At 41.2% G+C, this 11,376-nt stretch overlaps 1 protein-coding gene across 5 annotated transcripts in view; it reads right to left on the reverse strand.

The window, feature by feature from the left end:
- wwp1 (WW domain containing E3 ubiquitin protein ligase 1) overlaps positions 1-5,137 on the reverse strand; it is a 61,775-nt gene extending 56,638 nt beyond the window's left edge. For 4 of the 5 annotated variants that reach the window (XM_062980206.1, XM_008108422.3, XM_062980204.1 and 1 more), the window contains exon 1: positions 4,858-5,136. The gene's annotated coding sequence lies outside the window, so the exon portion shown is untranslated. Of the gene's footprint in view, positions 1-4,857 lie in introns of all 5 variants that reach the window. The other variant, XM_062980205.1, reaches the window with a different exon arrangement.
- Between the last annotated feature and the right edge of the window lie 6,239 nt (positions 5,138-11,376).

Genomic DNA, 11,376 nt, shown 5'->3' on the forward strand with positions numbered 1-11,376 from the left:
AATAAATCACATTGTAACAAGCAATGTTCACCTCAACAGTAAACTCAGTGATGGAAATCATGTGACTCTCCAAGAGCTGCTGGATTGTTATTCCCTAACCAAAATAATCAATAGTGAGAAATCCTAGGAGTTACAATCCAACATCATCTGAAAGGATGCGTAATTCTAAACCCAACCTAAAACTTCCTCCAAAATATACTGAGAATCAGGTCAGGCAACCAAAGCTTGCTACTATTTTCTCTCATTCCACAATTTCAGAAAAATCTCCAGATCAGGCCTACTTAAAGGAGTAGTCAGTGGACTGGTGCTCATCATCAATCTGCTGCCTGTACCAAGGAAGCTTCCAGGAAAGAAACTGACAATTGTAACCAAGAGCCACAAATTTGCTACCAGTCCTTGGGACATTAGATAGGGAAAAATGCCATCCATATCAGGTATCTTAAGAAACATTGTCTAGATCTCCTGCTATTTAAAGGAGGACCTGAGCAATTTCTAGTTTTCACTCATAAGGGCATAGTAAAATCCCACACACAAATGGGGTTTCTTTTAAAATGTGGCTAATTTCAGTTAACCTTTCTATGTGTGTTCTTGCACAATTTTTTAGTGTTTGTTTAAAAATGAGGTTTGTTAAGTTAATTGGAAATTTGTTATGATATACATAGGACCACTCCATTGGCCATGATATTTTGTAACAAATGAATTTCTTTAGTACTCAAAAGCAAACCAAAATTGTAATGAAATAATCTGGATATTACTCAGAGATTGATAATTATGGCAAAATGCTCTGTCCAGGAGAGGTTGTAACTGAAGGATCATGCACAAAGTAGAAAGTGCTTTGAGAACTGTTTTCAATAACTTTAAAAAAGACACCAATATAACGACATTCTAGACAGTGTTTTAAGAAGGAATGCAATCTCATGTACTACATCATGGATAACCACTTCCTCACACTGGAGGATAAAGTATGGTACAGTATATGTTTCTCTCACATTTCTCTCATACAGTAAAATAAAATTGGTTTGCAGCCAGAATCTGTTAGGTGAGACTGACTACAGGGAGCATACAATTCCCATGTTATAATACCTTCATTGGGTGCCTATCCATTTCTAGGTACAATTCCAGATTGTTTCTCCCTGCATGAGCCCAGTGACACTCTAGAATCATTTGGAAAAATCTTTTTCTCTGCCCAACACCTTCTTGGTTCATTTGTTTGGAAGAAGGTGGAGATCATCTAAAGCAGAGAGGGCAAGATGACCAAATCTTTGCTCTCCTTTCGGTAGCAGATCTACCTCCAAGCCTTTACATACCAACAAAAGCTGAGGTTTCAAGTAGCATTTTTCAAGGTTAAATAGATTTTAATATTTTATTTTAACATATAAAATGTTACTTTTTATACTTTTATTTTGATTTTTGTATTTTTTAAAATTGCTCTGTTCTAATATGTTGTTAGTAACCTTGAGTGCCCTATCAGGAGAAAAAGCAGGATATAAGCAGATCTTTATAAATAAATAAGTCCCAATGAACCTAAAATGCAAGAATGCCTAAGATTGTTGTTAAACATGAATAAATTTGGAATAATGACTTATGACTGCGGAACACTGGTCTCTACTGGGAGCCAAGGGCTTTAAAACAGGCCATATTCACACCAGTTGTACCACTGTAATTTTCCTTTTTGTTGGTTTACTTTTTGCTCTAATTTTAGAAAGTGACAGAGACCATATTCAAAGGAGAAATGTAGTTCTTGCAACTTTATTTTTTGTAGAATATACATTACTAATTAATTATAAGAAAAGCAACAACTTCCAAAATGTCCCATTCTATAGGACTCTTGTCCTTGTGTGTGTTTGACATCACTACAAAGGGAAAATGTTAAATTAGGTCTATATATGCAGATGATTAGTAATTACATTGTGTACATATAGACCCCCACAAAGCCTACTTACTGGTAAGCAGTGACTGGGATTTGGGTGGGGGTGTTTTCCTGTCAATTGAAGAGTATTTGCCTGATCCCCCCCCCCCCAAATTATGATCAACCCCCAACACAAAACAGAGAAAAGGGGCCTGTCAAAATCCCATTACACTAGAAATTGCACAAGCCCGGGAAGTGGGAATGTCAGGCTGCCACTTTTAGATCAAAAAGGGAAAGGATCTATGCTCATTCCAGCTGTTACTTGCCAACAAATAGGATTTGGCAGATTTTCATAGTTACAAACATGTAACTGTAGGTCATGTTTTTGTAACTGCTCAACAAATTTGTTACCTATAGTTGATGATCTGTAAAAAATATTTTCATATGGCTTAACTTATAAAGTAAAAAAAAAACCTTCTTAAAATGCAAATTGCAACAAGAGCACTAGAGATAGTCATGTGTTGCTCTACTGTAGTCAATGCCTGGAAACCTGATACCTTAAGTTTCAAAAAGGAAGAATAGAAGTGCGATAATTCTACTAATATAAAATTATATTCACATTAGAGATTGAAAATATTATATGTTTATATTCAATTTTTTCTCAATTGAGAAGCAAAGTTAAAAGTTAAACTTCTAATTGTGTACTATATCAATAAACTTGAAATATTTACAAATAAGTATTAATACTTTCAATAATTGTCGCTCCACTGGAGCTCTCTGCATCTCAAGAGAACCCTATCTCCGTAACACTTCAAAAGGACATTGTCACCCTTGAATCACTGTTCAACCCAGCACTGAAGTACGGGAAAGCCTCTGTTATCCAGGCCCTTCACTATTCTCATCCAGTTTCAGAAGAGTCATATTGAGAGCATAACATCGTATTTAATACACTTTTAAAATCTGTATCACTTGAAATCAAGTGCTAATCAATTCAAGGCAACTCCCAAATCAAACAAGGATAGTCTTTAACTACCATTCACCTTTTCCGGAAATGTGAGGGCAGAAAAGCATAGTTTTAACATACACTGAAATCCACCCAGGTCTTCTATACCCTTCTAATAGGAACACCCTATATCTATACTTGGAAAGGGGGGATAGTATGAACATCCAAAAACTATAGAAGGAATACCAAAATCCTCCCAGGCCTTCATAGTCAGAACACCCTATATCTTGTGCACTATTTTAGGAATGGAAGAGGGAGAGGGAGTAGGCTGCAAAGTCACAGCAGGTCATCCCTACTGCGAGCACCTCTCTTCCCTTCTGCAAGAAGACAAACAGAAATCAAATGTAACCAACCTCCACATTTGGAACAAGAAACAGAGGCCGCCCTTGAGAGACTACTTCCTAGGGCAATGAGGCCTCTCTGCCAGGACACTCCACAGGGTTCAAGGCTCAACCCAAACCTGCTAGCCAGCCTTTTCCCACCTCTGCTGCTGGTCAGAAAACAAAAACAATGGTTGCATTCACACTGTAGAATCAATTCGACCCAAACCACAAAAAAAGAAAAAAAATCTTCAGCTGCTTCCTCCCTTATTTCAAGTGGGAATGATGTTTTTAAAAACAGACAGGCCCTATGTCCAAGGACCTGATCCCAGGTTTTCTGCTTTAAACAGGATTATATGAGTCAGTACTGCCTGATAATCTGGGATAAACAGAAAACCTGGGATCAAATCCTGGAATATAGGGCCTGTCTGGAAGAGCCCTTTCTGACTCATGGTTCTGAACTTTGGGTCCATCTATAATGCAGAATTAATGCAGCTTGACACCGCTACCAACTGCCCTGGCTCAACTGCTACGGATCCCTGGGAGTTGTCGTTTAGTGAGATACCAGCACTCTTTCATCTGGTAATACTGCAACTCATCCTACAATCAAGATGTACTTAGCAGATGAGATAGTCTTGGGATGGATTAAAGCTTATTACAAAAGCGATCATTCTCATTCTCAATAAAACACCACTGGACTACTATCTCTTTATAAAGGCAGCAGGCGTTTACAAACTCCTGTGTGTCATGAGAACGGGTTTTTTTTTTTTTGGGGGGGGGGGGGGGCTCAAAAATGTATTACATAAAAAAATTATGTATTATAAATATTCTAATTGACTGCCTGTGGAACTGGCCTGAGCAAACTTCAGCCCTCCTTCAATACTACTGGCTGTTAGGAATTATGAGACTTGGAAGTACAAAACACCTGGAGGACCAAAGTTTGCCAAGGCCTGCTCTGGAAGCTGCCATGGGTTCCACTCTGGAGGTGCATGAATTGTGGGAGTTGAAGTCCATGGCACCTGGAGGACCGAAGTTTGCCCAGGCCTGGTGTACACGTAGATAAGGCTTCCGTTTTACTGCCATGGCTCAGCGCTGTAATCCTGGGACTTGTAGTTTGACGGGGAGGCACCAGCACTCTTTGACAGAGAACGCGAAAGGCCTTGCACAACGACAGCTTAAAGGACTCCACAGTTTAGAGTGCATTAATTCTACAGTGTAGGAGAGGAAGGAACCCAAGGTGACACAGGGCGAGAAAGGGAGCTGAAAGGAGCTAGAGAAGGCATGGGCAAACTTGGGCCCTCCAGGTGTTTTTGACTCCAACTCCCACGATTCCTAACAGTTTACCGGCTGTTAGGAATTGTGGGAGTTGGGAGTCCAAAACACCCGGAGGGCCTAAATCTGCCCATGCCAGAGCTAGAAGCACCCCTGGGGAAAAGGAAGGCAGGCGGGGCTCCATTTCCACTTGAAAGGCGGGGGTGTGAAGTTGCAAAGGGACCTCCCCCCCCCCCAAAAAAAAAAAAACGTGACTCCCTTCTCGCCTCTGCCTCACAGGCAGCCACCAGGCCCCCTCCGCCTTTCCCTCTCCCTCCTCCGTCAGGCCAAGAACAGAGCGAGGGAGCCAGTGCAGCCTGTTTGTTTGTCTGTCAGGCTGCTTCCCTCCCTGCCTCCCTCCCTGATTCCCTTACCGTGGCTCGGAGCCCAGCTGCTTGGTGCCGAGGGTGGCGCTGGGGGTGGCTTGCGGCTCCCTCCGTGAGTCCCCTCAGCCTTCGGCCCCGCTCCTAACCGCCGGCACGACGACAACGACGACGACTACCGCCGCCCCGACGCAGACACCAAAGGATGCCATCTCACATCCGGCGGCATTAGAGGGTCTCCTCACAGGGAAGAAGAAGAAGCAGGAGGAAGAGAGCTCGCGCCCCTCACGGTGGCGCGCATGCGCGTGCACCCCAACCGACGAGCACAGGGAGAAGGAGGAGGCGCGAGATGGAAAAGGGGAGGGGGGGGGGAAGAGAGAGAAGAGTTTGAGGCGGAGCCATGACGGAGAAAGGAAGGAAGGAAGGAAGCGCATGCGCGGAAACCTACGCCGGGCACAGGGCAGTTGACGGGAAACTTGTCAAGAGTGCAGAGCATTTAGTTTGATTCACTGCTCAGTTGGAGAGTAGACTAGTCCTGGGCTGAACCAATGCTGTTAAAAAGCAGGGGGGCTTTATATTGGAGAAATACAGTAATCAACCAGGACTGAACCAACTGGTAAGAAAAGAAGGCGGAGCAGATAGAATGAGACAGATGCATTCCAAAGCAGGCCTGGGCAAACTTGGGCCCTCCAGGTGTTTTGGACTTCAACTCCCAGCATTCCTAACAGCCTCAGGCCCTTTCCTTTTCCCCCTCAGCCCCCAGGGAGAAAAGGAAAGGGCCTGAGGCTGTTAGGAATGCTGGGAGTTGAAGTCCAAAACACCTGGAGGGCCCAAGTTTGCCCAGGCCTGTTCTAAAGAATGAATGGGCACAACTGTGGAAGCCTTAATGCAGAGCTTTCCTTACTTCAAGTTCGTGACACGCTTTTTAAGACATACATCCTTTCGCCACAGGGTAACAGGAAGGAACATCTAGGAGTGAGCATATCACACCCATACTAAAGCTACTCCACTGGTTGCTAATTAGTTTCCCGGCAAAGTACAAAGTGTTGGTTTGGATTTTTAAAGCCTACATGGTTTGGATCCAGCTTACCTGTCCAAACGCATCTTCCTTTATGAGCCAGCTAAAACCTAAGATCTGCCAGGGAGTTCCTTCTCTTGGTCCCGCTGCTTTTGCAGGAGCGATTGACAGGGATGCGAGACAGGGCCTTCTCGGTGGTGGCCCCTCAGCTGTGGAATTCCCTCCCCTTCGAGATCAGATCAGCCCCCTCCCTCCTAGCATTTAGGAAATGACTTAAGACCTGGTTGTTCAAGAAGGCATTTGGTGAATGACAGGAGTATTGAAATATGGAAATAGTTAAGATAACCTTGGGATCGATGCAAGACTTAAATATTTGATGTTATGTTTGTGATTGTTATTTATAGTTTTATTTATTTATTTGGTATATTTATAAACTGCCTCTCTCCCCCTTGGGGGAACTCAAGATGGTTTACAACATATTAATGGCAAGAATTCAATGCCAATATACATATAATAAAATAAAATCACAATAACTTACAAACCGGCGCAGGCTCTACGATCTGCCAGCAAGGCCCTCCTCGCACTCCCACCACCGGTTGGTGGGAGCGAGGGCGAGAGCCTTCTTGGTGGTGGCCCCCAACTTTGGAACGCCCTCAGGCAAGCCTATACTCTGTCATTCTTCCGTAGGGACCTGAAAACCTGATGGTTCCAGCAGGTTTTCGAGTATGATTAGTCCCTAGGCCCCTTCCCCTTGGTTGCCAACCAGAAACCTGCTCTGCACTTTATCCACCTCCCCAGCCCTATGATACTCTGTCGCATTAGCCTTTGCCTAGCCCTTCATAGTTGGCCATTTCCATTCTGAAATTCTGGCCATTGGTATCATGAACCCATCTGATGGAGTCGACTGAAACTAGATTTTAAATTTTTGTGGTTGTTTTAGCAGGATTGTATGTTTTTGTTTGGTGATGTTACTTTTGTTGTATGGTCTCCTATTGGCAATTAAGTGTTTTGCTTATGTTGGAAACCGCCCTGAGTCCTCTGGGGGAGATAGGGCAATATTTAAAGTTTTTATTACTACTACTACTACTACTACTAAACATTGATATATAGCTATAAATTAAAATCATTAAAACCATTAAACATAGGCATATACAACATGTAAACACTAAGACAAAGCATTAAAAACATCCTAACATAAATATTAAAATCACATGATCCAAAAAAGTTTAATGGTTTTAATCTATTGTTATATGGAGTTAATTTGATATGTGAGGTTTTATACTTGTAAGGCATTGAATTTTGCCATGGATTATGTTGTGAACCGCTTTGAGTCCCACCAGGGGTGAAAAAAGCGGTATATAAATAGAATTATTATTATTATTATTATTATTATTAATAATAATAATAATAATAATAATAATAATAATAATAATAACGAATACATGGTTTGGGTCCAGGATTGATTTCTCCCTCACAAACTGCCCTTTAAGACACTGAGGTCCTCTGAGGGGCATCTAGTCCATTCAGTCAGAACCTGACTGGCAACCATCACCTAGAGGACCTTTCCTTCGGCCGCCCCAAGACTGTGGAATGACCTACCAGAAGAGCTCCCATAGCTAAATGTGCTGTCATAATTAAAAACGGAATTAAAGATCTCTTTCTTCTTACAGGCCTACTCAGTTAACTCTGAATCATGAGTTTTGAATTTGCATTCTATTTCTGAGAGGCAGGGAGGGGTGGGGAGGAATAAAATGTACTACTATTCTTGTTGTATTCATAGTTTCTGTGATACTTCCCCTCTCTCGGCTGATGCCACCACACCAACCCTTGGACTCTTGACCAGCATGTCCAATTTTCCCCTCAATATCTTCTCTCCTTGGATCAGGACTGACCTTTTTTCAGCATGTTGAAGATAAGCTATGTTATAGCATGAGAGAATTTCATGAATAAAATTCATTATTCCTTAAAGGAAGCATAGTCCCAACCTAATTTTTGATTATTTCCCAGCCTCCTGGGACATCCTAAGCTCTAAAGTCGCCCCCATATTGTCTTAAGATGATCGCTGTGAAAGGGTTTATTTATTTACTATCGTGAACATGAACACACGTTATTAAATCTTAACAGGAATAGCCAGACACAGATGCAAAAAAACAAAAAACAAAGAATAAACCAGCAGAAGTTAATTAGTCCACAATGATAGCAAACATTAACTCATAAACTATTTAATAATTCACAGCTCGCCAAAATCATATTAAGCTCTTCCCCAAATGACTGTCCTATTTCTATTATACCTTTTCCCTATTGCGATGCCATCTTCTCCCAACCTCTATGCCATTTTTCTCCATCGGCCTTCTGTCATTGGCTGTATCTATACAGCCATATAATGCAGTTTTAACTTGTCCAGTTCCTCCCATCACAGTTGCTATGGCCAGTTTATCAGCTAGTGGCCAGACATCTGGTGATGGGCCTCACCAACGTTAGCTTAGGTTGGTCTTTGGCCAGCAGATATGCATTTTAGCAGTGGCATCCTTAGTAGATCCTGTTAGCTTCCATGCAGCCCAAGGTCGCTTCCACATCACAATGAGGGGACAAAGTAGGGGAAAGATTAAAATGTTTTGGTCCTCAAATTTGGTCTGAAAATCTATAGTGTCGATTTCTGAATGCTTCAATACACTTTTGCAACACTGTGCTTGAAATATGAGTGTTCACTCAAAATACATGAGTACACAGCCATTATGCTCCCAGATCCAGAGAATAAAGAATACACACAGGAATTTGATGCCACACCATCATGGATCTAATAAAGCCACTATACCAAACCAATATCGATACAGTTCCAAATGGTCTTTATAATATGGCATGCAGTTATCATAATCTGGACATCATACGCCTCTACAGACAATCCAACATACATCTGACCAAAACATTACAACCAATGTTTGTCTGCCTGGTGCAGGGCTGGGGGAAGTGTGGCCTGTGTGTCCTTTTTAGCCCATGTAATCACATGCTCCCACACTCCCAACATTTCCTTTTTAAAATATCCCAAGCTCCCCATATGCCTTAAGATAGTAGGTAGTGGCAAAGGCCATTTTTCCCTTCCCATCCCACCTCAAATGTGCACAGCATGACTACAGATTGAGGCAATTTTTCAAGAGTTGAGAGTTCTTAGGGATTGATGAAGCAAACCAGTTTATGTATGGACATGTTTTGGGGCTTTGGTCTTTTTTCAGACAAGAATTGCCCCCAAACCAGTATCTGGAAGCTTTGCGGAGCTTCAGGGGCTGGTCTTATGGGTTCTAAGAGCAGTACGGTATGTGGCCCCCGTTTCATAAAACTAGAAGTCACTTGCACTTCCCTATGTTTTTAAGGACTAGGGAAAACATGATCAAATTGCCCGCATAACCCCTAGATATCTCCAGGAGTCTTTTTAATGAGGCACTGAGGAGGTACGTGTAGCCCCTAGATCTCTGAAAGTTTGGGATGGGACCCTATTTAAGTCCTATTTGTGAACTGCAAGGTACCAGTGAGAATATTAAAAGCAAATCAGTATAGTTTCAGCAGAAATTGGCTTTGTCATGAAGCATAACTGCATGCCTTTCACAGAACAAGCTAGATATAAATATTCACATTTGATTTCAAATGTATTAATAGGCATGTTGCAAAACAAGTGATTTTTCCCTTTAAAATCTCCCACAATGTTGTGGCTTGTCTCAACTACATATCCCAGCATGCAATACTTGGTTGAGCAAGATCATGTTAGAACACCATGTACTGCTGGGTCTGTCATCTCAGCACAGAGCAATACTTTTCCATTATGCTGCGAGGAAATGGAAAATTCTTCATGCAGCACTCTTATTCTTTAAATTGACCTCAAGTTCCCAAAAGGGTATGTGTCAAACCATAAATCAACCCATATTTAATCACTGTGCAATTCAAAAATGAAAAAGGAAAACCACAAGTGAGGAAAGTGCTGAAATAAAAATTGTTTCTATTTGACACAACATTTTTGGGGACTGACCTTTTTCAGCATGTTAAAGACAAGCTATGTCATAGTGTGAGAGAATTTCATGAATAAAATTCATTATTCCTTAAAGGAAGCATAGTCTCAGCCTAATTTTTGACTATTTCCCAGCCTCCTGGAACATCCTAAGCTCTAAAGTTGCCCCCATTTTGTGCCATAAAAACTACCAGTTAGACCGCTGCCTATAAAAGCACATTAAAAATAAAATATTGCACTAATATGCCCAAATAAGATTTTCTTGCAACACTTCTAAAAGGAATTAAACATTTATAAGGTTGGATATGAAAAGCTTCTCAAATAGGTAATGATTAAGTAACTCTTTGAAGTACAAGTTGTGCATCTCTTAACTGGAATCCAAGGATCACCCAGTGGCACAATGGGTTAAACCCTTGTGCGGGCAGGACTGATGACTTGAAGGTTAGGTTGCTGACCTGAAGGTTGTCGGTTCGAATCCAACCCCGGGAGAGCGTGGATGAGCTCCCACTAGCAGCTCCAGCTCCATGTGGGGACATGAGAGAAGCCTCCCACAAGGATGGTAAAACACATCAAAACATCTGGGTATCCCCTAGGCAACGTCCTTTCAGACAGCCAATTCTCTCACACCAGAAGCAACTTGCAGTTTCTCAAGTCACTCCTGACATGAAAAAAAAAACAAAAACCCTGGAATCCAAAGTACTCCAATGCCCGAAATTTTCCAGAGAGATGGATGAGATAGTGACACCTTTGTTTTCTAATGGTTCATTGAACTTTATTTCATGCCCAAAATTATTTAAAATATTGTATGAAATTAGCTTCAGGCTATGAGTCTACATGAAATATAAATTAATTTTGTGTTTAGACTTTTGTTCTATTTTCACAAAATTTCATTTTGTATGTGTATGCAAATACGGGTATTCCAAAATCTGAAAACAAAATCCAAAATACTTCTGGTCCCAAGCATTTTGGAAAGTGGATACTCAGCCTGGTTCATGTCTCCATTCAATCATATAGTTCATATGGGTGACATTTGTTCTCTCCCCTATGTGACTGCAATGGACAATTGTGACTGTAAAATGCTTGGGAGAATAATTTTTTTTAATTATTATTAACTGTATTTCTACTCTGCTTTTCTACACATGGGAACTTAAGATGGCCTACAAAAACATGACATAATCAAATACATTTAAAAACATGGCATATATAAAAACTAAAAATAAATAAAAACAATTAAATATTTGTGTCATTGATATAAGTTTAAATACAGTTGAGATAAAATAAAAATGCTTGTACAATTGAAAATAGTATTTAAAACTAAATAGCCTCCCCAACTTCTCCCCTCCCCCCACAAGTTCCCCAACAGCGTGGCCCTCATCCTCCCCCAAATGCCTGATGTCAAAGAAATGTCTTAACTTGCTTGCAAAATGCAAACAAAGATGGTGCCATCCTGGTCCCTCAATAACTATTTCTAATATTCTGAAGTCCTTATTGTAGAACACCTTGAATATTAATGTTATTAATAAATAGAATCATAGAGTTGGCAGAGAGCACATGG

Source organism: Anolis carolinensis, chromosome 4 (genome assembly GCF_035594765.1).
Source record: "Anolis carolinensis isolate JA03-04 chromosome 4, rAnoCar3.1.pri, whole genome shotgun sequence".
NCBI classification, from domain to species: Eukaryota; Metazoa; Chordata; class Lepidosauria; order Squamata; family Dactyloidae; genus Anolis; species Anolis carolinensis.